Source organism: Diabrotica undecimpunctata, chromosome 2, assembly GCF_040954645.1.
Source record: "Diabrotica undecimpunctata isolate CICGRU chromosome 2, icDiaUnde3, whole genome shotgun sequence".
NCBI classification, from domain to species: domain Eukaryota; kingdom Metazoa; phylum Arthropoda; class Insecta; order Coleoptera; family Chrysomelidae; genus Diabrotica; species Diabrotica undecimpunctata.
Genome location: NC_092804.1, coordinates 20,734,952 through 20,742,912, shown reverse-complemented (window position 1 = coordinate 20,742,912; position 7,961 = coordinate 20,734,952).

Here is a 7,961-nt window from a genome sequence, read left to right as displayed (position 1 = left end):
ATTGGGCGCGTTCAGCAGACGGAGCAGCTACCGCTCCGCTACTTCCGAATCCATCGGTTAGCGCTGGACCAAATGTCATAAGTCAAAACCTGCTGGATTCCGCTACCGCTACCTTATCTGTCAATGTCAAATAATTTGTCATTTTAAAAATTAAATATTTTTGTTCTTTGTTTACGTTTGTCAGTAGATTACCAATTTAGCTTGACTTTTAAATATTATTTAACTTTACGTCACATTCATATAATAGGAATGACATAATTAGAGTATTAGTGGAAGAACTTGCGGACGAGGAAAATAATATCCAGCTAATTGGAAATGTTGTGGATCAGTTGACACAAAATGAAGAATTAGAGCTAAATAATGTTGAGAGAGCTCAAGTGCCTCCTAATCAAAATTTTTTTATGAGGAAACCATTCACCAATAATATATGGGAGATCTTTTTGTAAAGCATTTTCGCATGAGTAGGGAATGTGATGAAGTAGGTTTTAGTAAAGATTATTAGTTCTTTGAAAACTACATATAAATATTTTAGGTAATTACTCAGCAACTAGGAAATTTAGGAGTTATACCCATTTCAATTCAATACCCTACAATTCCTTTAGATAAAAAGTGGAACATCTATTAATGTGGCGAAAAGGCAAATAGAATGATGATACTTGTATATATTTTGGTTCATTAATATTTATGTTATATTTACAAACTTTTCTTATTTGGCTTATAAACACACTTTCCTCTGTAAAATAATTAATTTTAATAAAACAAAAGCTACTAAAAATATATCATTTTATTTACAACATTTTACAAGTTTTATTTACAGTGCTATAAATGTAGTTAGTACAATAAACTGATTTGGAAGAAGAATATATGAATAGTATGATTACAAAAAAAATAACATATACAGTCACAAAATAAGATAACAAATCAATTCAGAAAAAGTCACAAGGTATAATGGTATTAAGTTATCTAATGCATGCAGATAATGTAACACTAAACACAATACAAAAGCTGAAGTCGAAAGTATTACAAAGTTGGATCAGAATTATCACTTTTGAAGGGGAAAACTGATAGATTAAAAATTTGGAGCTTCTTTGAAGAGTTAGCTAATAGAAGAGTTCTGGGAGTAAAGCTGTTATAAGAGTAATTGAATCTATGAAAAGAATATAAAAAGTCTGCACATACCTAGTTGCAATATTGGAGAATAATAAACAAATATTTTGGAGAGGAGTTTGAAGCAGGTGCACAGGCTGTTGATAATTTTAAATAGAACTATTAAGTCTCTTTGATTTCTATATACCTCAAGAGAAGTTCAGTATACATTCTAATGCAACATATTCACAGTATACATGCATCCATACAATGGCATGACAGAAAATTGGACAGTCTTAAGTTTCAGTTTAGATGCAATGTAATAGGGGGACAAAACTGTAGACCAGTAAATGAAAAGGGATCTAACCATGGAGAAGGAGATCAAATAGCAGAGATGTAAGAAAAATCTTTGATGGTTCTCTTCACAAATCCAAGTAGCTTCATAGATTTCTGTATTGTTGTGGAAATGTGTGATTTATAGTTAGAGTCAAGGTTCACACCTAGATCCTTGGTTTCAAAAGTAGAATATATGGTTAAATTGTGTTTACTATATTCGAATATTATTGGGGGATGAGGAAGGTGCAAATGAAAACTATGACATTTTGACGCATCCAAATACCATTTTGTGTGCTCCACTTAGAGGCGATCAATATCCTTTTGCAGACTTCGGCCTGGCATTTGTTTATTTTAAAGCATTTTAAATCGTCAGTAAATATATAGTAAATTTTCACTTACTTGGAAACAACATATTAGATAGTTGACAATTAGATTAAACATTACACACAATTATCATCTAAATAAGGAAAGCTATATAGTGCCTGAAAGAAAGACTTTGATATGTAAGTAATAAAACCATCAACGAATTGAAACAATAATTACATCTATAGGCATGATAACAACAGAACTAAAAAACCAGAAACAGAGAGGAATAACACCAGCTTTCAGAACAAACAATTACTTAAGCAAATATAATAAGCACCAGAGCCAACATAAAAAACATTTATACAGTGGGGTATAACAAACTTAATCAAAAACCCAACATACAATATTACATCTGTTAAACTGGTAGAACCTTAAACAAATGTATACCAGAACACAAAAGAGCTTTCAACAACAAAAAACAGAGTCTACATGCACACTTCACCTTTTATATCATAATAATTCATTTAGTGAACAATTTCAAATCCTTATATTAAGAAATTTATGAACCCTCACACTGCACCATAGTGAAAAAAAGGACCCTTCTGGCTGTATATCTTTTTAACTCTATATACACACAAAATTAAAATCTAAGTATATATCTACACATTTCTTTAAAAAAAAAACCTTAATTTGTGTTAGTTAGAGGTGAGAATCACTATATGATTCACGCAGCCTTGTTGACTGATATCATATATTACAGCAGTGTGCATCAAATGCCGATTCACACAAAAACAAGTCCATATGATTCATGCGACCGTGTTTATCAATGTAATATCGTTTATTACAATTATATGTCCATTTCCACAATATAGGCCATTTTACAGAAAAATAAAATTTTGCTCTAAATGAATATTATTTATTTCCAACTGTTAGCCCGTAGGTGTTTGTTGATTTCACTGTGTACTCTGTGCAATTCTTTATACTGTGAAAATGAGTTAAAAAAAAACAAGAGAAACTAAATAGTGTAATGAAAACAATATTTTTTTAATATATAAAGTTTTTGTTAATTTCTTATTAAAATAACAATGTATTTAAATAATAGTTTTCGTTAAAAAATAAATATATAATAGTTGACTTAAGTAGTTTTTATCAGTAACCCACTTTTCAGGCTGTGAGAATCAAACATTGGTTCACATATTTCAGAGGCCAAATATAGTTTCTGTTGCTTACAGCCGTCTACGTTTAAACTGCATTAATGATACTTTGATATGAGAGACCACAATTGCTTCTCAGAGCTTTCATAATTTGTGATGTGTGAGCATTACAAATGCGTGTGTATTCGATATTTGATTCTCGCGGCTGTAAAATCGTATTACCTGTGTATCACATTATGCTTCTCATGGCAGTGAGATGTATTAAAATATACAGATATAATTCTGAATGACCAATTTGAGACATACAGCTTTCCCCTCCTTTATTTGTTCAGAGACTATAAAGTGTAAAACAGACATTTGTTTGTCAATTGAGAAAGACAAAATGCTGAAATAGCTGTAGTGGGAAGAAATTATAATAAAAGTTATAGAGATGTAGAAAACAAAAGTTTTCAGAGTTTTCTTTTTAGATAACATTAACTATAAGTAATGATCAATTTCGACGTAAACATTTTTAATAGCTAATATATGAAGTGAAAAGAAAGTATGAACAAAACATGAAGGAATGGAACCAAACAGTCATTAAATTGTAAAGATAAATAATGGATCACCTTTTTGTTATTAGGAAACAGCTGGAAAGGAATTAGAAATCCAATCAAGAAATACCTCTAAACAAGTTAAATAAATTCAATGGATATGTCCATATAATAAAGTAATATATGGCTGGAAGTAAAAACGTAAAAGCAAAACAAACAAACACCTAACCCTCAATTTTAGTACAGAAATGTCATGAATGACATTTCTCTCAACATGTTGGATGGAGGTAGCGATACATTTTTACGCTACCAAATTTGACAGGCCGCTCCGGAAGTAGCGGAGCGGTAGCGGTTTCATTTTGCAGACATTTACTCAACAGTTGTGGAGCAGCTCCGCCTGCTGAACGCGCCCATTCTTATGTCGCTTCTGGAGTAGCCATCTATTTTTTGCATATCAAAACAATTTATTTGTAGTATTGAACGGTAACACATTTTTAAATTTACTTTTTAATTTAATTTAATTCTAATTAATCGATTCTTAATCCATTCTTATACCATTTTTGTAAACATCTATTTTCTCATTATTCGACGATATACAGTGACATTCTTATTTATAAAACAAACCTATTTTGTTTCATTTTGCATTATTGTTGAAGGAAAAAACATATTTAATCATTTTTGTGATTTCTACATCAGAACTACAACTAAAATCGTGAATTGTGAATTGAAATAGAACGTTTGCAGATTCGATTTGGATTTTGTCTGTTTATATTCTGAGTTATATAAAATCGAGAAGAATCAAACGAAAAATTTAATAAAATAAACCTATTATTCAGTTTTTATATTTTGAATGGAAAAAAAGTTTGAATGTGGATTAAAGACGGTTTTTTACTCCTCCGGTACTCGTGGGACAATACCGTGGTTAGAAAGCTCTGTGTGCTCGGTCATGGTCGCTAATTATGTGAGGTGAACACAAGTGAGTAGAGCCTAAGAGCGGTTTAACCCCGGGTATGAAGCAACTTCCAAATTTTCTTCCTTCTTCCGACATGAGGCTCAGTCGTCTATGACCATCAATCACCTAGAAGATACCTGGAAAAAGAATACATCAAGAACAAACAAACAGTTTGAATAACTCGTAAACTAAAAAGTAGTAAGAAAAACGAAGACTCAGCTCAATAATGATTGGAGAATGTCCAGCAAGTGAGCATCAGCGATCGCAGCAGGAAAGAATTTAGGTAGGTACATGTTGAAGCAAATAGCTTCTTTATAGCCATATACGGTGTAAATAGTATGCCTGGAGACCAAAGCTGGCAATCCCAGAATCTGTTCGAAGTTAAGCCAGCCATATTTGTAAAAATCTGCTTTGCAGAAACAGAAGTTGGAATACTAATCAGCTGAAAATATAAGACGAAATCAAATAGACGATTACAAACATGTTTTAGAAAGACTTATCTACTGATAAGAAAAAGAAAACCGATAACTAGACTTTATATTGTCTTGTTATACAGTCCATAGGATGACAAGCAAAAAACAGAGTATGAAACTTTATTTGACAATGGTTGCCATGATTTGCTATTTGCAAAACGTAGTTCATATGGATTTGATGGGACTTCATTTGGGTGGATTACTAGTTATCTAGAAAATGCAGGCTCTATTTAAACTTCCATGATGGTATCTTCGGGTGTCTGTCAGGAGTTACACTTGGGTTCTATATTGTTCAACTTTATTGACTTGAATAATCTTTCTAATGTAAGTAAAGTGCACCTACTGGGTCTTAATATAGGTAAATGTATAGGAGTCAGATTACTGTTTTAGGCGAGACAATGAAGCAGTAAAAAGCCCAAAACCTACCAAATGTTTGCAGTAGGATGGATCTCAATGAAACTTTTTGACTTCGATTCGATTCGTACGAGTGTCAGGAAATTTTGTTAACAAAACTGATGATGTGGAAATGAAAATTGCATTATTTCTAGGAGCTCATAGTCTATCAAGGAGCGTTTTTCTAGCTTGGTCATTTTGTTCTATCCGTATTACATGCCCTATCCAGCTCCTTTCCTGGTATACCTATTCCATAAAGTTCGAAGTTGTATCGTCTTCTCCAAACTCCATTGTTATTCACTGCTCCATAGATTCGTCTTAGTACTTTTCTATCGAAACATCCTAACATGTTTTCATTACTTTTTGTTAGAGTCCAGCTCTCTGAACCATATGTTAGAACTGGGTGTCTATTATTTTGTTTTGTAGAGTTTTATTTTTGTATTTCTCGATATAATTGTCGATTTAAGGAGATTGAGTCCAAAATAGCATCTGTTGGCCGTGCAACACAGTAACCCAGTCTTTTAAAATGCTTAAATTTATCAGAATACCATCAATAGATTTTCCCCATTCACCATTATACTACCACCACAGAATAAATAACAATCAGAATGCCCACTCTCAGATGCCGCCTTTGAAGTTTGTCAGCATGCGATCTCGATATTTTAAACGGAAACATAGACTCGAATTGAGAAATTTGTGACAAGCTACGACAGAGATTCGAGTCTATGTTTCTGTTTAAAATATGGCGATCGCGTGCAGACACACTTCAAAGGCGGCATCTGAGAGTGGGCATTCTGATTGTTATTTATTCTGTGACTAAACCTTAATACTCGGAGCTTGATCTTACCTTCCTACATATTTATTAAACGGAGCTGTTAAATGTGAAATTCTTAAGAAATTAGGAATAAAATAAATAAATAACTCCTCTTCTCAATTCAACTAATGCTTTCCAATCAAAAATCGATATCTTCAGCTCCTCAAAATAGTTAAACAACAGATTAAAAGTCTTACCTAAGCAATTTAGCTTCATGCCATGTTTCCTCAATATTATTCTTACTTATATAGGTCTATTAAATTAATGAATAAAGAAATTATATTTGTTTTTTACTTATTGTGTGTATTTATTATGTAAATTCTTAAAGTTTTTGTTTAAACCTTTCATTTTTGAAACTTTTTATTTTTTGGAAATGGTTTATCTATTAATAAATAAAAAAAATATATGAAAAAGACATAAGACTTACTTAAAACGCTTTAATAAACAATAAAATAGTTAAATATATATATATATATATATATATATATATATATATATATATATATATATATATATATATATACATAATCAGTTTATTTGAGTCTGCCCCATGTGTTTCAAGGTTTACCTATCATCAGGAAGATGACAGGTGTGAGCACTGAACTGAACTAAAGCCCATCTAGTTGGCTATTATTACTAATATATTCTAATGGCACTGAAGTGAACTAATGCGTACTGTCTAGTTGGTTATTATTACTAATATATTCTAATAGCGACCTACGAGAAAAATCGCTATCAACCCTAATTATAATATTAATTCTTAGTACTCCCCTGATATGTAAAAATACCTTATCTGCTATTTAAGTTTTTTTTTAATTTTAGATATTACCTCATTATAGTATTCCTTAAAAAGAAAAAAATAATTGTATTGATGACACAGTAAAAATTATATAAGAATCCAAATATTTTGTTTTATCAAAAATTTTGCAAAGTGGACATTTTTACATAATAGGATAATAAATATTTCTACAGTTTACACTGGACTAGATCTATAACAGAGTAATTTTAGAGGAATATTATGAAAAAATGTGTTGTGAAGCAAAATGTTGTTTGGAAGTATTTTTCGAGATATGATAACTTTTGGTTTTTTTACTACAATATCTTAAATGTTCCTGGAAAGCAAAAAATGAAATAATATGGAAATATTATTCTCACATTGGGTTCTTTAAAATCATAATCGAAGCTCAAAAAAAGACAGCGTAGGACTAGTGGAAAATATTGCTTAACGTTCAGTGCTCCATTTAATTTTTCTTTTCATCAAACTTTTGGTACATCCAATCGAAAAATTATTCTCTCGTACATCATTTCAGTTGAGGGAAGTTTGTTTTTGTCCCGTACAGTAATATCGACTAATAAACACTTTTTACATTTTTTTATTACGTTTCTACTCTACAAAATTAGATGTAATGCTCTAATTATATTTCTTCCTTTTTCTATCTAAACTAATTTTTCTAAAACATACTACATTATTGGAATGTTTATTGGAAAATAACTATAGTAAGATAATGTTATAGTTATTTGTAGATTTTTTAGCAAGGATTATTATCAAATTATTTCCCCATTTGATTTATATGTTCATTTAATCCATATTTCCCTTATAGTTATATCCTAGTGTGTTTTTATTCATTCAATATAACAATTTAATTTCTTTTGTGACTACATATTGTTTTGTTTATGAATTATAATACAGTTGGTATTAAAAAGAATTATATAAACAAGAAACATGAAAACCAATTAACCACATGCAAGTTCAGTGTTGAGTCATAATACAAATCAACTAAGAGAAGAACACTGAAGGGAGAATAAGTTTAAATCAAAATGTAATGTCTTTTTCAATTTTAGAAAAAAAATACTACAACCAAACTCTTGAAATATCATGTCACTCTTACTATAGTAGCTAAGTTACAGATTGGA